This window comes from Caretta caretta, chromosome 23 (genome assembly GCF_965140235.1).
Source record: "Caretta caretta isolate rCarCar2 chromosome 23, rCarCar1.hap1, whole genome shotgun sequence".
NCBI lineage: Eukaryota > Metazoa > Chordata > Testudines > Cheloniidae > Caretta > Caretta caretta.
In genome coordinates, this window is record NC_134228.1 from 8515034 (window position 1) to 8538575 (window position 23542).

A 23542-nucleotide genomic window follows, 5' to 3' on the forward strand; every position below is an offset into this window, starting at 1 on the left:
ACACTCCTATGCTGGGAACAGGGACCACAGCCTGCAACCACAGCCATGCTCATCTCACGCACAGCACAGGGCTCTGTTTAGAACTAGGCCTGGATGGATGAGATTGTTATTGGTAAATATCAGTAAACATCAAGTTCCCTGCATGCACACAAACCCACAGGAAAATATTTCCATCGATAATAATCATACATTTGCAGATAAGCAAAGTAAGAGAAATGCTGCTCGAGACATTGTTAGAGGTTGATTTTGGGATATTTACTGTATATTTTGACATGTGATTATGCCAATTTGTGTCTTAATGGTTAGAAAGCTTTAACTTTTTGCATCTCAACATCTACTGCCATTAAATAATTATTGTCTGACCCCCCCTTTAATTCCCTCCCTGTGAAATATAAATATAAATTCCCTGTGAAATATAAATCAATAAATATAAAAACGTTGCTGAAAACCCATGATTTTAACCAATAGTGGACGTTTAAACTGATAACAAAAATTTAAAAACCCTTAAAAATCAACATTGACATTGTCAAAATTATAAAGAAAAACATTAAAAATTGAGTTCTATGAAGCCTATTTATAACCCAGGGCTGGGACCTGCAGGAGCCACCTGGGGGCATCCTCCAGAAACAAACACAGCACATGTTATGGGGTCAGTCATGTGACTCAGCCACACCCCCCCCCCAACTGATGTCCCAGCACTTCCATTGTGATCTGCCCATGTGATTTCAAACACCACATTTATCTTTGGCCTTTCCTCCTTGTTCTGGTGGCAGCAGCTAGGGAGCAATTGCCATAGCATGTCTTTCACCCACCAGGACTCACAGCCACCTCTCGAGAATGGGAATCTTGCAGGAGGCTTCCCCAACACTAGCATGATTACAGGCTTCAGCACTGTCTTCAGCAGATCAGCTGGTGACACCAGAGCCCTTTTAACTGATGGCCTGGCTGACTGGTTAAGGCGATGGACTGATAATCCGTTGTGCTCTGTATGGCTGCATTCGAACCCCCCTTGTGGTCATTGGCCTTTGCTTCTTATCTTGGCCATGGCCGGGTTATTCCTCCATTGCTCTTCTGGTCCTTCCTGCCAAAGTTCCTGCTTGTACTAACCAGAACTTGAATCCTGCTTGAAAGACTGGGACTGTCAAGGCTGATTCCCCACTCTGGCACAAGGTGGGGGCCCGCTAGGATTCAAAAAATTAATACTGGCCACTCCAGGCTTGTATTGAACTCCCAAGGTTACAGCTTCTCTCTGACCTTGGATGGATAGATGCTGCCACCACCCAAGTGCAGAACCCCTTTGAGAGCCCAGAAAGGCGCACTTGTGAATTCCTTCCTCTGGGGTACCCTCAAGCCCTTTCACCCCCACCCACTCCACAGAAGAGTTGAGAAAGAAAACAAAGGAAATTAGTTGTTGCCCCCAGCTAATTAAACAACATGCACAAACCTCTCAGGACACCAAAAACTCAATCCTGTTCTTAAAAAAGGTAAATTTTATTAGAAACAAAAAGAAAGAAAATACATCTGGAACTTAGGCTTTTGCTAGATTTTAAAAGAGCAATTCCAAAAATTAAGCACCCAAAATAGCTTTCTTGGGGGTTCAGCTTAAAGGTTACAAGCAAACAAAAGCACCTGGGGTTAGCACAGAGGAGTCCACTAGCCATAAGAAATAAACAGAAATAAACCTAATTGTGTCTTTCTAAACATTCCTGATCTACTTACACATCTGGGGGTTCCAAATAAGTTGTTCTAGGAATGATCTGATGCTCTATGATCATATCTGGCTTAAAGCTTCTCATAGCATAACTGCTCCCCGTCCCCCTCTTTCCTGGAGAACAACATCAGACGTTTTTTCCCCATTTTAAAAAGTTCTAGCCTTCCCATTGGCTCTTTTGGTCAGGTGCCCACTCCCTTTCCTTTCCCTGGGGGACTTTTTAAGCCTTTATAGGTAAAGCAAGCAGAGAACAGCCACCAAGAGGGACTTGATAGCTAACTGGCTGGCTGTCCATAAAAGGGAGCTCCCCCCACCTTCATTTATCACAGGGACTCTTACTAGATATCTCTGCACCACCGCAGGCTTTAACGGCTATGTCTTGTATTCCTGACTTTGGCTGATCAAAGGACAGCTGGTGGCAATGGGGTCCTTTCGCATGATGAGTTAGCCAAGTCATTAAAGCAATGGACTGGTAATCTCGTGTGTTCTGAACGTGTGGGTACAAATCTGTCCTTTGTTTTTACTCCATCTTTTGGCTGTGATGGCTATTGGGTCCTTCCTCCATTCCTCTTCTGCCCCTTCCTGCCAAAGCAACTCTTACAGTGACCAAACAAAGAACAGCTCCCAACAAAGTGGTTGTTTTTTTTGTCAGTGGGGACTCATGCACGAATCCTCTACACCCTGCCATGCCTAGTAACGTGCATTTGCCTCCCCCAGGTATTTCCCCAGAGCCCCATGTAATTTTGTTTGTCTGGCGAGTTCTTTGAAATAGTCCTTTGAAGCTCATAATGCTTCTGGAGGTTTACACTGGCCACGCCTGCCCCCTAGAGAAATTTTGTACAACCCCCAAGAATACAGAAACTTTGCATTTTTAATACAATGGACTCCAAAGTGACTTACCCTTAATTCAGGTAGGTTCGCCCAGGATGTGCCAGGACATTGCCAGATCTGTCCCGCACCCCAAACGCTAACATTCCCTGAGAGGGGTGCTCGTATCCCACAATGCACTGCAAAAAGCCCACACAAGACAACGTGCCTGATGGCGGCATGAGGGATGCTGGGATGATGACCCCGGAGCCACACACCTCTTGCCGATGCAGCCTGTTGCTGTGGAAACGCCCAGCGCTGGCAAAGGCGATGAAGTGTGCACACGCGCTAGTGCCCTGGCAGTGCTGGCAACAGCAATGTTCCCATGAACACTTTTTGTGTATCAACAAAAGGGGTCAGAGCAGACGGCGTGCAGTAAAATACTGCTCCCTGAAGATGAAGCGAGGAGGAGAGAAGAGGTGTTGTGTAGTCTAGGACAGATGTGTACAGTCCAAAGGCTGTTCTGTTCCTTGTGCTTCTCCTGAGATGACTCCCCGCACAAGAGGAGATGCTCCCCTGCTGGCCTGTTCTAGCATCATAGAATATCAGGGTTGGAAGGGACCTCAGGAGGTCATCTCGTCCAACCCCCTGCTCAAAGCAGGGCCAATCCCCAGTTTTTGCCCCAGATCCCTAAATGGCTCCCTCAAGGATTGAACTCACAATCCTGGGTTTAGCAGACCAATGCTCAAACTACTGAGCTATCCCTCCCCCCTCCCCCCCCAGCTGAGTGAATGCAGCTCCCCAGAAGAGAAACAAGCCCCATCACTTCGTGTCTTTAGTGCACTCTCTGAGAGGAGCCATACGTTCGCCTCGGCTCAATTCAGCTGCAGTGTAGCACTCCCAAGGGAACCAGAAAAGGCTTGAAGCTCTTGTTTGTTTTGTGGATACTAAGTTTAATAAGACTCCACTATTCAAACCGCCCCTGCTCCGGGAGTGTAAGATTTGGTGAGCCCAGACAGGAGAGGCTGAATTGCAATGATCTGACCTCTCCAAGAGATGAACCCACCAAACTGCTGCAGACTGCTCCAGAGAAAGCTGCCAGGGAAGATTTCATTGGTTGGAAGCGCTATGGCTGGGAGAGAGTTAAAAGACCAGTCGTGGAGGTAGGAGGACTCTGATACCAGCTAAAGGATGAGCATTTAAGAGAAGTCTGTGACTCCCTGGGCATTTCTGGGACACATCACAGTGAAATTGGTCCTGCTTCGAGCAGGGGGTTGGACTAGATGACCTTCTGGGGTCCCTTCCAACCCTGATATTCTATGATTCTATGATTCTATGAAACTGCAGCCAAAAGCTCTTTGACCTTACCCAAATATATAAGAATTCATTTCAATAGTGAAGAGCCAAACCTGCTGGAAAATCAGGGATTGTCTTACATTGCTGGCATTAAGAGAGAAGATTTTACAAGCCATTGGTACAGCAAAAGAGGAGCAAAAGATCCGTCAATCCCATCCCAGAAAAGAAAACCAGTGTTAAAGAAAGACTTTAAAATAACAGGACAGTTTAGGAACTCCCTGCAAAAGGACAGGCTAAACCAAAGCAGTTTGGCTTATCAAATTGCAAATGGTGTTCCCAAGGGGACCACTGAGACAGAGATAATGGAAACTGTAATCAGGGCAGTTTGCCCAGGATTGAGCTTCAGGAGCTAGCTGGAGTGAAAAACTAAGCTGAGCCTGCCAAAATTGGGTACCCCCTTTCCCAGATCATTGATGAATATGTTGAACAGCACCGGTCCCAGTACAGATCCCTGGGGACCTTGCTATTTACCTCTCTCCACTCTGAAAACTGACCATTTATTTATTTAGTAGACTAAATCTACGATGCACAATCCTTCACAGTTAACAGAGATAATAATGTGCTAACCTACATCTCCACCACTGCCAGGCTGAACCCCATAGTGCACCTGTGGGTTGCAGACTTAGCTGACTTTAACTTCATACAGTAGAAAACCTGAGTTATGAACATCAGAGTTATGAACTGACCAGCCAACCATGCACCTTATTTGGAACCTGAAGTACACAATCAGGCAGCAGCAACAGAGAGAGAAAAAACAAATACAGTACAGTAGTATATTAAACATAAACTGCTAAAAAAAATAAAGGGAAAGCAGGATTTTTCTTCTGCATAGTAAAGTTTCAAAGCTCTATTAAGTCAATGCTCAGTTGTAAACTTTTGAAAGAACAACCATAACATTTTGTTCAGCATTACGAACATTTCAGAGTTACGAACAACCTCCTTTCCCAAGGTGTTCGTAACTCTGAGGTTCTACTGTAGTTAAATATCATCTAGGGAAATCTAATGCTTTACCAGGAATTCCCCTTGATAGTGACAGGTTGCACAGAAGAGACGAACACAGGTGTTGTTAAAGCAGTCAAACTCCTTGGATATACAAACTGATGGCAAGGTGTCCAGGTTAGTAGTTATTACTACCAATCCTTTGACAGTAGAAGTCTTCTTCATGGGCATTACATCCACCATAAAACTTATTCCAGGAGAAGACATTTTGGCAACTCAGAAGAAAGGTCCAGCTATTGCTAAAATGCTTCAGTATAAGTTTTTGGGGCACAAACCAAATAACCAAGAGAACACAGGAGGATGTTGTACATCGAACATTGTGTCACTAGAGTTTGTATGTGCACCAAGCAAAAGAAACCTCACCAGCGTACCAGATTTCATCTAACTACCATAGTTACCACAAGTACCAGGAGGTAGCCGTGTTAGTCTGTATCCACAAAAACAACAAGGAGTCTGGTGGCACCTTACTTCCTTAGTTACAACAGAAGCATTTGTACTTGTAACCATAGGCTTCTTCCATCTAGGAAGAAGCAAAGAAAGATATGAATACATCTGAGCCTCGGTGGATCACTTTACTTGGTTTGTCAAAGTCACCAAAAACTACCACCAAAAACTCAGGAAAGACAGTGACAGACAAGATCTTCAATTAGTTTGTTTTAAGATTTGATTTCCCCAAAAGAATCCATCATCAATAAGGAGCAGAGTTTGAAAATAGTACTCTCAAAGGGTAGAGTACTACAGTAAGATTTAAACTTCTTCCATAACCCCATACCACCCACAGGGCAATGGGCAAGTAGAAAGGCTGAATCAAATTCTGCTGGCTACATTGATAACCTTGCCAGAAGAACAAAAATCAGACTGGAAGGACTCCCTTAATAAGACCATAAGACCATCGATGCCTATAACTGTACACAAAATGATGCTACGAGTTCCCACCCTTCTATTTATTATCTTGAAGATAATCACATTTGTCTATTGTCATTGCATTTGCTCTACCTATGAACTCTGAATCTGCACCTAGGAACCATAAAGAATATGCTGAGAGACAGAAACAGCCATTGAAAGACGTTTATGAACTGGCCTCAATATGTTCTCAAAACTCTGCTATTCGTGGTAAGAATCATTATGGCCAGAAAGTGTATGGTGCTGCCCTCTGGCCAGGGGACAGGAGTACTTGTCAGGAAGGGGACCAGGCAAACTAACATCCTGTTGGGAAGATACAATTCATGTTAGAACATGAAAGGAAAGGGGAGAGTTCACAGAGTAAAGGCAGAGGGTGGAGAAGGAGGTGATAGAGTTTGTCACCACAAGTTTTGGCTTCTCTGGGTTTTCTTGCCCTTGGATATGACACTGTGCTGCACAGCACCACTGCAGAAGACACAGAGATCAAGGTAAATAAGCAAAACTGGAAATTTAAGGGCGAGTCTCTGCTAGAAGCGCTACAGCGGCACAGATGCATCGATGCAGCTGCTCCACTGTAGCGCATCTGGTGAAGATGCTCTATGCTGATGGGAGAGCGCTCTCCTGTCAGCATAATAAGTCCACCCCTGCGAGAGGCAGTAGCTATGTGGGCGGGAGAGCACTGTCTACACAGGGGGTTAAGGTCGGTATAACTATGTCACTCAGAGGGTGTGGATTAATCACACCCCTGAGTGATGTAAGTGATACTGAAGTAGGCTGTAGTGTAGACCAAGCCTCTATAAGGACAGAATTTGGACTCCAGTGATTCTGAGAGTGAGAGCGAAGACAAACAACATGGTACCCATGGCATGGTGACTCTGAATTCAGAGGCAGAAACATTCCTTCCACAGCTGGGAAATGGAGGTGTTGTTGATCTTGTAAACTTGAAGACAGATGACTCGTCTGATGTGACATTCACATCAGCCAATGAAAGACATGAATGGCAAAATGTGACCATGGACCCTGAAACCATCAGTGCACAAGAGGACAGATCTTGAGAACAACCCATTGTCACCTGAGGTCCTCTGACTAGAGAGGGAAGAGCCCCCCAGACACTGACCTATGAACCTACTCATCAGTGTCTAATTCCAGCTACTGGTGAGTGCACCATGGGTTTATCCTTGTGTTTACATGCTGTACCTAGTACCTATTCCTGTATCTTATCCTGCATTCTCTCCAAGATTAATGTAAATGAAGAGACATTGGCTTCTGGCTTGGATATTGCTCTAGAAAAGGGGTCGATAGCGCTACATAGTTAGTTTTATGTTTCTTGAGTAGATGTTTTTTATGTCTAATGACTTTGTCTTACATGGTTATACCACTTACCATGTGGGAGCTGGTATTTCATAAGATTTGAGGATCTCTGGGGATTTAAACTGTTCAGAACTGGCTATTTGGTTGGGCAATGGAACAACCCTTGACACAGACATTTCCTGCTTAATGTGAATTAAACCAAAGAGAGATGCAAAAGTTTCCAGATCTGATGAAAAAGGAGCAAGACAAAAGCTCATCTGAGACTGAAAGCACGAGCTTGTGGAAGTCATAGGTGTCTGCTAATAAGCCAAATGGCTGGACGGAATGTTTTATATTTTGTTAATGGGAATATTTGGGGGATATTATATTTCCACAGGAGGAGTGTAGCACTGATATGGGAATGTCAGAGTTCTACATACCTGCATCGTGTATCTCTAAGGCTGTGCCCTGTCCCTTTAAGGGTTTGGAGATCTGCTGGCGAGGCTAAAGAGGAACAGTGGGGATGCAAGCTGCACCCCCAGGAGGGTTTCTGTCGTTCTCCAGGGGGACCCAGCGGGTTGCAGCCTGCGTTTGTTTGGGGAGTTGGACATTAAGTTTAATAAAATTCCATTTTTAAAACCATCCCTGGTCTGGCAGTGTAACACATGCTCTGACCACCAGACCCCTACAGTCCCAGATCCAGCAGAGTTGGGGGTAACAGCTTGCACCCAGATTCTGGTCTGGTCAGGTTGGTGGAATTAACACAGCTCATCCCCCCAGTTCCCCTGGGTGTCCCCTGTGCAGCACAGAGACGTGGGCAGCAGTTGATGGGGATGTGGTTTGTTGGGAGTGGCAGGGACCTTGGTTTGCTCTCACTGAGCATCACAGGCTCCCTGTGCCTGCCGCCCCCTGCTCAGTTCCTCATTTGAGCTTCTGGGGCATCAGGCTCCATGGAGCTGGGGACTGGGGTATTTGGAGCAGCACTGAGGGGTCCCTCGCTGTCCCATCATGTGGCGTGAGCTCACTGCCCTTTTTCTCCATGAGTGCCAGCTTGGGCGAGGGTCTGAGGCCAGCACTTGTGTCAGTGGGGCAGGATCGGAGACAAGGGTGAGTTGGCTGTTCAGGCAGCGTGAGAGGCTGGGTGCTGAGTACCAAAGGGGCCGGAGGGCTGGGGGAACGTTTGTCTTAATAATGGGGAGCTGAGTCAGGGAAAAGAGGAGCTGAGACCTGAACCTTCACTCCAAAATGGAAACAATATCCTGCACCCTGATCAGGTTGCCCGGGGTCAAGCCAGAGTCACTCATCGCCTGCAAAGGCAACAGGGCTAGATTCTGATCTCAGCTCCCCTCAGGTTTCAGAGTAACAGCCGTGTTAGTCTGTATTCACAAAAAGAAAAGGAGGACTTGTGGCACCTTAGCGACTAGCCAATTCATTTGAGCATAAGCGATCGTGAGCTACAGTTCACACATCCGATGAAGTGAGCTGAAGTGAGCGCTCAGCTGGGGCCGCCTCCTACTTGCATCTGGGCAGGCAGGAGACTTCATGTCAGGCTGCAGCTCTGTGACAGAGGGATCCCAGTGGGAGTAGAGAAGGGAAGTGGAGAGGAGAGGAGCCAGCTACAAGGAAGGGGGAGGAGAGAGAGCAGCGAGGGGGGGATGGGGAGGAGAGGAGCGAACAGGGGTAGGGGCTTGAGGGAAAGGATGGGGCAGGGGCAGGGTCTTGTGAAAAGCGGTGGGAAAGGGACAGGGACTTTGGGAAAGAGGCAGGGAAGGGAGGTCCAGTTGTCTGCAAATAGAAAGTTGGCAACCCTAAATGTGACCAATGCTGGGGCGTGGTTTAAGATGTATCAGATGCCCCCAAAACACAAAATTCAGCAAATTGTGAAAGTGGCTTCTTCAGCTAAACCCCCATCCTGGTTACCAGTGGAAGTGAAAGCAGAAATAACAAATAATAATATTAAACAACTAGGAAATGGGGAACTTCATCTCAATAGGTGCGACTGAGGAGTTAGGAATTGTAGACACTTGATAAGAAAAATCTAACAATATCAATGAAAAATCTATGGCATTTTAGGATAAGGACAATAAGGAGTTCTTGAAACATATGGAAAACAAAATATCCTAGCAATCAGTTTTAGTGCAGTTGGAGATGAGGATGGTGCAACTGTAAATCATGATGCAGAAAAAGGAGAAGTATTACAAATATTTCTGTTCTGTATTTGGGAAGAAGTGGAATGACGTACCCATATCCTACAGTAATAGTGAAATACTTTCTATTCCAGTTGCACCTAGCGAGGATGTTAAACATCAACTATTAGAATGCAACACTTTTTAAAGGTATAACAAGATGCATTGGCTGGAAGTTGAAGCCAAACAAATTCAGACTGAAAATACAGCAACAATTTGTTAAGAGAGAGAGTAATTAACACTGGAACAATGGACCAAAGGACGTACTGGATTCTCCATCCAAAGACAGCCGACATGACAAAGTTTGGATTGGATACCACACAGTCATTTTACAAGGATGAACATGGGGGTGTAGGATGTTCCCCCGAGGTACAGAGCATCACCCCCCACACACACCAGCTCATGCTGCCATGGCTCAGCAGGGTTGGGAAGAACAATTCTGCCCCCGATGGCCTGAGGGGCAGCTCCATAGGTAGGGGCAGGAGCCACCCAGGGGATATATAGGGCAGAGAATGCTCTGGAAATTCTGGGAGGATTCTGGGGGCTCTTCAGAGACTGGGGTGCTGGGAGACACTCCCCCCCCCAGGGTGAGGAGGGGTGATGGAGGGGGGGTGGAGAAAAATCCTCCTGGTGACCCAGCAGGGCCCAGGAGAGCTGGGGAGAAGGTCCGAGGGGGCAGATGGGATCCAGGTCAGTAGAGTCCATCCTACAGAGATGGGATCAGCTACTGGGGAGGGGGTGAGAGCTGGGGGAGGGAGCCGGGTGATGTATAGAGTGGGGGACCCTACTGCAGGGACTGAGGCAACAGAGAACTGAAGCTCCAGAGAGAGACCAGGACAGACACCCCGGGGTTGGGGGAGCAGTAAATGACTTTATTTCAGTGCCAGGGGCCAGACCTCATGTCTCCATGCACAGGGGGCCGGTCACTCTATCTCAGGAGCTGGGATTCTGCAGTGTCGGTGCCCATCCAGGAAGGGCTGTCTCCTGCTCTTCTTTGCCCCATCCCATTCCCAAGTGGGTGCTGGGTCGTGCTCACACATTGGCCGAGGTGGCTGTTTTCCCTGGAGGTGACAGATTGGCTGCATGTGCACGGAGAGCCACATGTTGGGCTGGACGGTGCCGGGCTCAGGCCAGCAGATCCCTTCTGGTATCAGATTTCAGAGTAGCAGCCATGTCAGTCGGTATCCGCAAAAAGAAAAGGAGGACTTGTGGCACCTTAGAGACTAACAAATTTATTTGAGCATAAGCTTTCGTGAGCTACAGCTCACTTCATCGGATGCTTATGCTTAAATAAATTTGTTAGTCTCTAAGGTGCCACAAGTCCTCCTTTTCTTTTTTCTGGTATCAGAGCGATTCCTGAGTCTGGGGAGAAATGGCCCCAGCATTAACATGTCCCCGAGGTGTCTCCTGTCCCCTTCTCCCTGCACCCAGATCCCCTGCCCCACGCTCCCCCCAGCAGACAGGACACTGGGCTGAACAGACCCAGTATGGCCATTCTTATGATCAGGGAATCTCGCTCTGCTCCACCCCCCTAGTCTGACATTGGCTCCGGGGCATACTCAGGGATCTGGCTCATCCCCTGAGGTCGGGAAGCAAATGCTCTGGCTAAGGAAGCACTAACGGCCTTCCCTCATCTTCTCAGGTCATATCCCCAGCAGGGAGCAGGAGGAGCAGGGAATCTGGCAGGGAAGGGGTTATTTATTGAAGGGGCCCTATACAGCGCCCAGCCCCCCACACCCCACCCTGGGCTTCCCACAAACATAGGCAGCACCTTCCTTGCACGGGGCTCTGCTACGGCCCTGCTTCCCCACCCCCTGGGGCCCTGGCAGGTGCTCCCTTAGCTGGTGACACAGGGGCTGGTGTGCTCGGTGCCGGGGGGTCAAGAGTTTGCTCCCAAGGGTCCAGCTGTTGAGTTGGGAGCACCATGGAATAAATGTGAGATTCCCTGAAGCAGGGATTTCCTGGGGGAAGGGAGAGTGGCTTTTCTGCCCTGTGGAGCCCTCCAAGCAGATAGGGCTCTTCCCCCAGGGAGGGATAAGAGAGGGGGGTCATGTCACCTGGAGTCTCCTTCCAGCAGTAACCAGCCTCGGCCATGATCAGCACCAGGGCCAGCAGAACCCCGGAGACCAGACCCAGACGGAGGATGTTGCCCCAGGTGAAATCCAGGCGCCTCGTGAGGGCTGTGAAAGGACAGCACAGGTCTGTGGAGTTCTTGGAAGTATCAGGGCTGGATTCTGAACTCAGCTCCTCCAGGGTTAATCCAGAGTCACCCTCTGACAGCAATGGGTTGAGGGCCGGATTCTGATCCATTACCCCTGGATCTAGCTACCCATCTAGCTATTTAATAAAGGATAGATGGAAGAGGCCAGCTGGGCAGCCTCTGAGCCCCAACTCCTCTGTGCGCCCCCAGAACAGGAACAGACCTGAAAGACCTCTCTGCTCTGCAGCTAACCCTGGGGTCAGGGATCCCGCCTCTGCCTCCCTCAGATCTAGAGTTGCCCCTTTAATCTGTGATTCCACAGAGTCCCTTTCCCATAAGAACATAAGAGTGGCCATACTATGTAAGACCAAAGGTCCATCTAGCCCAGTAACCTGTCTTCAGACAGTGGCCAATGCCAGGTGCCCCAGAAGGAATGAACAGAACAGGTAATCAACAAGTGACCCATCCCATGTCACCCATTCCCAGCTTCTGGCAAACAGAGGCTAGGGACACCATTCCTGCCCATCTTGGCTAATAGCCATGGATGGGCCTATCCTCCATCAATTTATCTAGGGGTTTTTTTGGAACCCTGTTATAGTCTTGGCCTTCACAACATCGTCTGGCAAAGGGTTCCACAGGTTGACTGTGTGTTGTGTGAAGAAGTACTTTCTTTTGTTTGTTTTAAACCCGCTGCCTAGTAATTTCATTTGGTGACCCCTGGTTCTTGAGAAGGAGTAAATAACACTGCCTTATTTACTTTCTCCACACCAGTCATGATTTTACAGACCTCTACCATCCCCCCCCACCCCCCCTCCCGGTTAGTTGTCTCTTTTCCAAGCTGAAAAGTCCCTGTCTTATTAATCTTCCCTCTTATGGAACTGTTCCATGCCCCCCAATCATTTTTGTTGCCCTTTTCTGTACCTTTTCCAATTCCAGCATATCTTTTTTGATATGGGGCAACGACATCTGCACACAGTATTCAAGATGTGGGCATACCATGGATTTATAGAGGGGCAGTATGATATTTTCTGTCTTATTATCTATCCCTTTCTTAATGATTCCCTAAATTCTGTTCACATTTTTGACTGCTGCTGCACATTGAGTGGATATTTTCAAAGAACTATCCACAATGACTCTACGATCTCTTTCCTGAATGATAACAGTTAATTTAGACCCCACCATTTTATATGTATAGTTTGGATTATGTTTTCCAATGAGCATTACTTTGCATTTATCAACATGGAATTTCATCTGCCATTTTGTTGCCCACACACCCAGTTTTGTGAGATCCCTTTGTGACTCTTAATGATCCGCTTGGGACTTAACTATCTTGAGTCGTTTTGTGTCATCTTCAAATTTTGCCACCTCACTGTTTACCCCTTTTCCCAAATCATTTATGAATATATTGAATAATATTGGTCCCAGTACACATCCCTGGGAGACACCACTATTTACTCTCTCCATTCTGATAATTGACCATTTATTCCTACCCTTTGTTTCCTATCTCTTAACCAGTTACTGATCCAGGAGAGGACATTCCCTCTTATCCTATGAGAACTTACTTTGCTTAAAAGCCTTTGGTGAGGGAACTTGTGAAAGGCTTTCTCAAAATCTAATTACACTATACCCACTGGATCACCCTTGTCCACATGCTTGTGGACCCCTTCAAAGCATTCTAGTAGATTCCTGAGGCATGATTTCCCCACTCAGGTACCTGTCCGTGTGGTCCCTGGGCTGATGGGATACGGTGATGTTTCAAGCCCAGTGAGGTTGTTTTCACCTGTAGGTTTAGAATGAGAGCCTGTCAGGGCAGGGGTGAAATGGGCAATCAGGGGGAGCTAAGAGGTAAAAAAAGCGACTCAGCAATTGGGCCCCTCCTCCCTCGACTCAGCCTTTATGGTCACTTTAACCTCCAGGGGGTTAGTGGATTTTATCAGCTGGGGAAGGGACTGGTTCTGCAGCTGCTGGCCCTGACTTCTCTGGGCATACTCTGATAGGGAGCATCCCCCTGGGAAAGGCCACACTGTTCTGCAGCTTGCCCTGGGGGCAGGGTTCCCCCTTCCCTCTGCCTTACATCAACAGCTGCTGCTGCAGCTTCCCCTGGCTGCATGACAAATCCACTGATTTCCTGATCCCACACTGGGCATCCCCTCTGTAAGGCCCCAGGCAGATCCTGGCTGTGAGCATCTCCTTGGGGCATAGACTCTGTGAAGGCTGGGCTGGGTACAGGGCTGAGAGCGGGGACTCCAAACCAGGCCCCTCACCTCTCACCACCAGCTCCACGGGGTCACTGGGATCTGACCAGATGAAGGCTTGTGATGTGCTGCCATAATGTCAGGTGTGGCTCCTGTTGTCATCCTGTATAACACTGCGGATGGGAAACGCAGTCATGTCTGCAGGACTTTCCATGTGATGCAGTGTGGCGTGGTCTCCTCCTTTGTACAGAACAACCCTCAGCCCTGGTACCTACACTCACGCTGGATGGTCACGGTGCACCCCATGGCCATTACCTCCCTGGGGCTCACAGAGATGGAGGGTTTGGGACAGAACTCTGCATGCACAAAGACACAGGACTTCTATGGGGGAGACATATACCCTTGCTCCTCAGTCTGTCTGTCTGTCATTTGATCTCTCTGTGCCCAGCCCTAGGGCATTCAGCTGCCTCCCCTTGCCTAATGTTCCCTGCATTATAAACCCAGCAACAGCACAGGTCTGTGGAGTTCTTGGAAGTATCTGGGCTGGATTCTGATCTCAGTTCTGCCAGTATAAATCTGGAGTTACCTCGTGACTGCAGTGGGGTCAGAGATGGGTTCTGATCCATTGCCCCATATCTATCTATCTCTCTACCTACCTACCTACCTACCTATTGATCTATTAATGAATGCAACTCTGACAAGGTAGGAGGTGGCTGGGCAGCCCCTAAGTCCCGACTCCTCTATGCATCCCCAGATCAGGAGCAGCCAAGGAAAGCATCCCCCTATGAAAGGCCTCCCTGCTCTGCGGCACTCCCAGGGGCAGGGATCCTCCCTCTCCCCTCCCCAGATCTATAAGGTACCCCCTTAGTCTGTGATTCCACAAAGTCCCATTGAGGCCCAACTTTACCTGTGTGTGTGGTCCCCGGGCTGGCTGGAGTCGGTGATGTTTCAAGCCCACTGGAGTAGTTTCTACCTGTGTGAGTACAATGAGAGTCTGTTGGGGCAGGGGGTGAAATGGGCACCCAGGGGAAGTGACAAGGTGGAAACAATGACTCAGCAATTGGGACTCTCCCCCCACAGCTCAAGATTTATGGCCACTGTAATCTCCAGGGGGGGTGCAGTGCCGATGCTGTAGTCACTGAGGCCTGACTTCTGTGTGTGTCCCCAGAGAAGGAGCATCCTCCTGGGAAGCTCTGCAGCTCCCCCTGGGGGAAGGGTTCCCCCCTGCCTCTGCCAAATCAACAGCTATTGCTCCCCCTTCATTGGACAAGTCACCCATCATATTATCTCATGTCTAGCTAGGCATCCCCTTGGATACAGGGATAAGGAAATGTTGTTAGCCTCATTGGATGTGTGATGCATTTGAACGCATTGTGCAGAGTGTTCAATCTGTTTATGTGAAATTGCAGTTATAGGTTCTTATGTAAGCAGGCTCTGAATGAGCTTTCCCAACACCTAGTGATGAGCTGGGGAGAAGACATCAGGAACTGACCATGTTTGAATAGACACACCCACTCTGCCTAGGTGAGCAACATGATGGGGCTGCTTTGCCCAAATGATCCCTTTTGTCTGGTGTTGGATTGCAAATCACTTTGTTATTGCGGAGGCAGAGGTAATAAAGTGTGGTTATCCTTTTGTGAATCAAAGGGAGCAGAACTGGCCTTGGTGTGCCATGAATGAGGGAGTCACTCTCAAGTTAACTGCATTCAATAAGCAGGAAGTAGGGGTGCCAAAGGCCAGCGGAGATGTGAGGGGGTATTTGTGCCCATCTGGCTCTACGTGCCATTTGACTCTGCACTGTTTAACGACAGAGCTTCTTAAGGCCCAGTTGAGAGTCTCTTGGTTTGGATCACTCGAGCTGACATCACTGATAGCCCAGTCTAAATATGAAGCCTTAGGTCCGTTGTGGGACAGTGTCTCTGGTGAACGAGGTTGCCTCGCGAACTGCTGGAATCACTGAGAATTGGAATTGCTAGAGCTGAGTTAAGTGGTGGAACTTCAAAACATCCCAGAGGTTGCAGTGGAGAGGGCCGTGGCAGGGTGACTGATGGCAGAGCGCCGGAGAGTGGCAGAGGGAACACTGGGGGGTGGCTGGCGGTGCAGTCAATGATGGTGGAGTGGCCGGCTGTGGAGTGAACAAAGGCAGACAGCGATGCAGAGTGAACAGCGGCACAGCGACGGCTGCTGAATCACTGCTCAGTGCTGCCCCCCTACACCCCGGGGTGGGAGGTTAACTCACGCAAACACACCTCCAAACACTGGGTTTTCACTGACCAAGGACAACTGTGAGTGGGGTGCGGTGGAGGGAGAGAGGACTGGCGTGTCAAAGGGACATTTGTTTGTCGGACTGTCACACTGCAAGGTGAGAGACTGAGGAAACGGATGCTGCCAATGTACTCTGGGGTGGGTGTTTTATTCATGGTCAGATGTTTTCAAATCATGCTTGTGGTGTTTTCCCAAGTAATGCCAGGTTCCTTTCCCCTTTTATTAAAAGTTTTCTCTTCTATACATGTACTTAGTGCTTGTGAGAGGAGACGGACTGGCTCTTAGAGGTACCAAGTGGGGGGTGTAATTTTTTTCAGATTACTGGGTGGAGACTTGAGCTGGTTCTGTGTTGTGTTGTCAAAAGGAACCCAGCCCTGGTTGCTGCTGACTCCCCCCGGCAGAAGGGTTACACCTAAGCAGTTGCTTATGTTGAATTTGCAGTTATATAGGGGTTACGGTTTTTCTCTGTGCAGTGCAGAATCAGTCACTGTGCGCACATGTCTGTGTTTCTAATCCATGACTATGCTAGGCCCACAATACACAGTGTGACTAGAGGCCAGCAGCACTGTATGTAATATTCCCGAAGAGATGTGGTCACCTTAAGATGAACCTAATTCGGTGGTGTGATCCCTCCTTCTAGGGTTTTGGAAAATTGTGATTCTTTTCCTCTGGTGTTTGGAGAAACACTTGATAGTGATCAACGGGGATTTTGGTTTTGCTCAGTGATTATTTGGTCTGCGAGAAGCTAGATTAAGGGCTGAGCCTTCGTTATTGTTGGACAGAATTGCTGTCCAGACAGTGCAGAAACGGCAGCAGGAGCTCTGCACTACCCAGTGAAATCACTGAGGTTTGTCTACAGACTCAGGCTTGCGCTTCGGCCCTAACAATGGCTGTGTAGACATTCCTCCTCAGGCTCCGAAACCTGGGCTCCAGTCCCAGTAGGAACAACTACATGGCTATTTTTAGTACCATAATGAGAGCCCCAGTCTGTAGACCTGGGCTTTGAGATTTGTGGCTGCTGGTATTTTTTGCAATGTAGCCATAACCTAAGAGCTGAGAACACTTGGGGCTGGAGCAGTGCAGAAACTTCAGAAGGTGACAGCAGTGTGCAGTGGCAGAGTGGGCAGTGACCGGAGTGGGCAGAGGCATCATTTGATTTTCCTGCATTCCTCCCCTAAGGCTGGAGCTGAATGCACCTAACGGCACCCCTAGACCCTAGGACTTCACTTATGGTGGACAGCAAACTAAGAGTGCGGTGTCCTGGACAGAAAGGGGAGTGGTGTGTTAACGGGACATTTGTCCACTGGTCTTTCAGAAAGGGGGAAACTGAGGCAAAGCCACTGCTCCACCTGGGCCCAGGGATTTACCTGTTGTTTGCATACGTTTGAGTCATTGTTGTCATGTTTTCTCAAATTAATGCCATTCTTCCTTCTCCCCTTAATAAAATATTTCTTTTGTCGCACACAGACTCAGTGCTTGCAAGACAGGAAGTATTGCTTCTTAGAAACACCCAGGGCTGGTGTTTAGTTTTCCCAGATTTCTGGGTGGGAGCTCAAGCCAGTGTTGTGTTATAATTTTGAGAGGAACCCCTATATATTGAAGCCAGAGCTGGAACTGGAAGAAGGGTTACATATGTATTGCAGAGGAGTTTAATCTCCTCCTTTGTACAGAGCAACCCTTATGCCCTGGCACCAACTCTTTCAGAGGGTGGTCACAGCTCCTCCCAGGGCCATCATCCGCCCTGGGGCTCACAGAGATGGTGGGTTTTGCGCAGAGCTCTGCATGCACAAAGACACAGGACACAAACCCTGCCCCTCAGTCTGTCATTCTGTCCCACAGAGGGGTATTCTGGTGCCTCCCCTTGTCTAATGTCCCCTTGGTAATAAATCCAGTGACAACACAGGTCTGTGGAGTTCTTGGAACTGGCGGTCTTGGGTTCTGATCTCTTCTTCCCCAGGGTAAAACGAAAGAAACCCGCTGAGTGCAATGGGGTGAGGGCCAGATTCTGATACATTACCCTGAATCTATCTATCTATCTATCTATCTATCTATCTATCTATCTATCTATCTAATGAACACAGTTCTGATAAGGCAGCTGCTGGCTGGGAGCCTCCTCTGTACAGCCTCAGATCAGGGTAAGCCTGGGGAATTTAGGAAAGACCTCCCTGCTCTGCAGCTAGCCCCTCCATCCCAAATCTAAAGGTGCTCCTTTAATCTGAGATTCCACAGAATCCCCATCCCAGCCCCAGTACCTGTCCATGTGGTCCCTGGGCTGGATGGAGCTGGTGATGTTTCAAGCCCGGTGGGGTGGCAGCTTGGGAAAGACAGGGCCGCACCTTCCTGGGGGCCACCGACTCGGCCGTGCCCTGTGCCATCCTGCTGGAACTGGCCACGGCCTTGGACGTGGAGCTGCTGAAGGCCAAGGAGCAGGTGAGAGCTTCCCAGGTTGGGGGTTCTACTCTTGTCTTGGGGAAAGGAATGGAGTCCAGTGTGCAAAACCGGGAGGGATGGGAGCCGGGACTCCTGGGTTCTATCCCTAGCTCTGCTGCTGTCCTGGGTGCAGTCCCCTCACCTGTCCAGCAGTGCCAGGTGTTGAGTGATCCCCGTGTCTCTCCCCAGGGCTCTGAGGTGATGCTGCAGCTGCTGTTCCTGGATGGAGAGGAGGCCTTCCGGGAGTGGAGGGAGAGGGATTCCCTGTACGGGGCTGTCCATGGCCAAGGCTCAGCACCAGCCGGGCACCAGCCAGCTCCAGGCTATGGTGAGAGCCGCCCGCCTGCCCCTCTGAGGAGTTCTGCATGGGGGATCTTTCAGGCTGGAGGGAGATGGTGAGGGTGCCTGTCCAGGGTAGGCGGGGGGCTCAATCTGTCTGCACTGGATCTTGTACCAATCCCTCCCTCAGATCCTCCTGGGGTGACTGGGCCCCTATAGATTTAACTCCTCGTTGCCTCCTTGCAGAGCCTGTTTGTCTTGCTGGACCTGCTGGGGGCCCGCCACCCGACCATCCAGAACCACTTCCCCTTCACCGCCTCCTGGTTCGACCGGCTCATCGGCATCGGTACCAAACCTTCCTTTCTTCCAGGGGTGGGAGGGGGCTTGCCCCCCCAGACACCTGTAGCGGGACAGCTACCTCCTCCCCCGCCCGCCAGTCCTGATGGTCCTGCGTCTGTCTGACAATGAATAAAGGTGCCTGGGTTCTAGGCCCAGCTCTGGGAGGGGAGTGGGGTCTAGTGGTTAGAGCAGGGGGGCTGGGAACCAGGACTCCTGGGCTCTATCCTCAGCTGTGAGACAGAGCTGGGAGTTGGGGATTCAGTCCCCGGGGCTGTTGACTTGGCATCTTTCACCAATACTTTATTTCCCTCAAACACGACTTGTCAGGTTTGAAATCTCCCCTCCCTCCCTGGCAGCGTCTCCAAGTCCTCAGGGAGCTCTGTTGTGAGCGGCCAGGTGTAGCCCCCTGTGGGGCTCATTCTGCCGTGCCCCAGCCTGGCAGGTCCCAGGAACCAGTCCATTCCTCACTCTCTTCTCTGTGTCGCACCGGCTGGGCCTGCTGCAGTCCCACCCCTGGGAGCAGACGTACTTCCAGCGGGAGCCTGCCTATGGGCCTGTCGAAGAGGACCACGTCCCCTTCCTTCGCAAAGGTACCTGTCCTGCCCCATGCTACCGTTCATCCAGGTGCAGAGCAGTGTGGGATGGACAGCTGGAGAGGCCTCCCCGGGGGAGCCAGGGAGGAATGTGTGCAGACAAAGTGTAGTGAGACTCCCCCAGGCTCCCACACAAGCCTGGCCTCATGAGTGGAGCAAGGGACTGAGACCTGGGTTCAGGTCCTGGCTTTACCACTGCCCTGCTGGGTGACTTTGCTGCTGTCTTCCTCAGTTTCCTCATCTGTGAAGTGGGGGGAATCATTCTGACTCCCTTTGTAAAGTGCTTTGGGATCCCCTGAGGACAAGGGCTATGCAAGAGCTAGGTGTTATTTATATATAAAGTTATAATGCTTTATAGATGATGTTTGCCTGCCTGGCACACTTCACCCCAGAGGTGGCTGCATTTTGAACTTAGGCTCTGAGATCCTTGGGGGTGAAAGACTTTATAAACATATCATTGCTATCTAGCCACTTGGCCCTGACTCGCTTGATGTCTCTGGCCAATCTGGTTCCCATAATGCACCTGGGCCAGCTGCTCGTTGCTAGGTCAGGGGAGCACACGGCTCCTAGATGTAAGGTCAGGTCGTGCCTGAGGGCCTGGCTCCATCTACTGAGACAGTGTGCGCATTTAGAATGTCGCCCGTCGCCCGCTAGTGGCTGGGCCACATGGGGATAATAGTCTACTACTGCTGACAATAGTGGAATTACTCTTGTAGCTCCAGCAGTAGAGGCTGGGCTTGCAGTGAGGCAGATCCTGGGTTGGATCCCTGCTGACTATCCATGTATCTGGCCGCAGGAGTGCCGGTGCTGCACCTCATCGCCACCCCTTTCCCGTGGGTCTGGCACATGATGGAGGACACGGAGCAGAATCTGCACCCCCCGACTGTGGAGAACCTCTGCAAGATCCTGGCTGCCTTCCTGGCCGAGTACCTGTGGCTGTGGCTACCCAGAGCCTCCCCTGGCGAGGGAACCAACCCCTCTCTGGGCCTCACAGGATCCTTCGCCCCTCCTGGGCCGAGCTCCATGGGGCCAGCAGCCAAAACACCCTAGGGACCAGGCAAGATGGCTTGGGGGGCCCGGGCTGTGGCAGCCCCGCAGGGTCTTGGGGAGGTGTTACAATGCTGGGAGGATGGGAAGGGAGATTGTGCTGAGTCTATTCCAGGGCTGCAGCGGGGCTGTGGCCGGCCCAGGAGTGAAACCTCTTGCTTGAGCCCCTTGTGCCCCTTCCTGGGCTTTACACGCCCCCCAGAGCTCCAGCCGCCAGGGCCTGGACTAGCCTTTTCCCAACAGGGAGCCTGGATCCCAGCTGGTCGCGTCCCCCAGGGTCCACGGCTCAGAAGCAGAAATAACTGGGCTGAACCTGGACTGTGCCAGGGGCAGGACACCGGGGGCTGCGGGGAGGCCAGACCTGCACTCTCTGCAGCGCGGCCTCCAACTGCCAGCCCACCAGGGGTTGCTCCTGTTTACGGGGCCCGTCCAGCCCTGGGGTGCTGGGCTCCCAGCCTCGCTCGGGGGCTGCTCCACAGCGACTCTCGAAACAAAGAGCTGCCCTGTCAGTGCTGCTGCCCCCTTCCCACATGCTGGGCAGCCCTGGGCACTGTGGGGCTGGGACACTGCTCCTGGCATGGCTGTTCCCTCCGCTCCGGCCCCTCCTGCCAGTCTCCAGCCGCAGCCCCAGCTCCCATCAGCAGGCGCAAACCCCAGCTCCCCTCCCCTTCCTTCAGCTCAGGGCTGCCGGGCCTGCCTGTGTGTGACCCATGCGGAACCAGCACCCCCTTGGTTTCGCTCCACCTCCTCCCTCTGGATTGAGAGGCAGCACATCCTAGTGGGCAGAGCACTTGACTGCACCCATGGGATCTGTTCCACGCTCTGCCACTAACTGGCCCTGTGAGTTTGGGTAAAACCCTTTTCCCCTCCCTGTGCCTCAGTTTCCCCTCCCATCCTTTGTCTAATTAGACTGTGAGCTCTTTAGGGCAGGGACTGTCTGTCTCATGTTCTGTGTATATAGCACCTAGCCCAAGGAGGCCTCTTAGTGCTAATCTGACAGACCATAATCACACCCTCTGAGCTCGCCCAGCCCAGCCCAGCGGCAGGGTGGTTATGGTTTAACAGGAGATGAAATGATTCCCGGCGCTTCAACTTTTCATGTGCTGGAAGCTGGTTTATTGTCACTGCTCAGTAGCTCCCAAGCAAAGCAAGCACTAAGCCGCGGGGCGCTGAGGTAAAGGCAAATTGCACTTGAACTAAAAACCCCTTTGTGGGACTCTGCGACCCACCCGACGGGTCCTTCCCCGTCCAAACACTTTGCCCCCCTCGGTGAGAGAGGCTCGTGGGAACGGACTGTCGGGGCGAAAGGGGCGAGCGCTGAAAGCTTTGAGAGGCAGACCCTGCGGGGGCCAGGCAGAGCCGAGTGTCAGGGCTCAGGGACACTTGGGTTCCCTTTGTGGGGGGTTAACTAGCGACCGGTTTCTGGGGGATTCCAGATGAAATCTTCGCTGCAGAGCTCGGGGGGGCTGGGGGCAGAGGCGGATTTGACTCTGGAATTGATAATTGCTCAGACGTTTCACACGGGAATGGAGGCGATGTTTCCTGAGCTGCCCAGGGATTGGCAGGGCCGTCGCCACAGAGCTCGGCTGAGGCTTGGCCCCACCTCCCTGGACGCTGTAAGACCCTGGGCGTGGCTGTGTGTGGACCCAGGCTAAGCTGACATGCCCGTTGCGGGTGGGAGCGAGGGGCTAGGCCTGGCGTCTGCCGAAGGAAGTAGCCTGGGGGAGGCAGGTGGCTCCCAGGCGCCATTAGAAATCTGAGCCCCCGGGGGTGGGGGAGGCAGCAGAGCCCAGGGGAGACACAAGCGTAACCCCAACTCTCAGAGCCCTGCTCTCCAGGCCTCAGGAGGCAGCAGGTGGGTGAGAAGTGAGAGGCCGCCCCCTGCTGGGGGGCGGAGGTGTAGCTCAAGCAGGCAGAAGCCGCGGGCGGGGTCAGCGATGGGCGCAGGGGCTGCCCCGAGGCTGCAGGGACTCAGGCTTCAAACTCAGGCCACTGGCTTATGGCCTCATAGAGGGCGTCCCCGGGGCATTGGGTTGACTTCAGTCACGTCGCGATGCCCCTTCAGGGTGTAGCTTTCACTCAGGAAGCCCCTGGAGACAGCACATTGAATCAGGCTCTTGGCATCGGTCAGGGTGGTGTTGTCAGGGGCTGTTTCTGCAGGACACCAGCAGCCCCCTGTTAATTTCACACACGCCCCTGGCCCCTCTCTGCTGCTCAGGGGATGTGAATGTGGCCTGAGTAAATAAACATCCTCTAGCCCCGTTCTTGATTGGCCATGTCAGTGTCTTTCTCCCCCACCCCACTGCATTTGGTAATGCATCTCCCCGCCTCCACACACACATTTGCTTCGCCACGCTCCCCCTCCCCCTCCCTTTCCTGACCCTGTGCCCCAGCCCAGTGCCCCACCGCGGTGGAACCAAGAGCAGCTGTGAACTTCCTAGTTCCCCTGGGGGCCTAGCAGGGAAATCTGTACAGATGGGAACCACGTACTGGACAAGCTGCCCAGGAAGCTGATTCCCAGTGACTTATTGTTCCAGTTCTTGGCATGGGCCCCCATGGTGCTCCAACCTCTGCCCTTGTAGACTCTGTCGTCTTGGCCAATCAGGAAGCTGCAGGCAGAGCGCAGTGTGAGACCTGCACAGGCATGTCGGCCGCACCCTCCCCTCCCCATCGCTCTTGGCAGCTCCCCCAGGGTCGTCGCTGGCCCGGCCCGGGTTTGAACCTGGGACCATCAGAGCTAGAAGCTCAATCCTCTGCCATGGAGCTAAAGACTCACTGAGGAAAAGGACTGGAATGGAGGGGCCCTAACCTGTATTGCACTCTTTGGCCATTAGGTGACGCTGTGTGTAACTCCCCTTATGGAAGGCACCAAGGGCCCCACCTGGACATAGCTGGGGGTCGAGTGAGGGCTGTAGCGGGCCCAGATGTGGGGCAGGAGAACA

General features: G+C 51.1%; 1 pseudogene; it reads left to right on the top strand.

Moving 5' to 3' along the window:
* Positions 1 to 20734, top strand: part of LOC125629923 (glutaminyl-peptide cyclotransferase-like protein) — a 32786-nt pseudogene extending 12052 nt beyond the window's left edge.
* The last annotated feature ends 2808 nt before the right edge of the window (positions 20735 to 23542 follow it).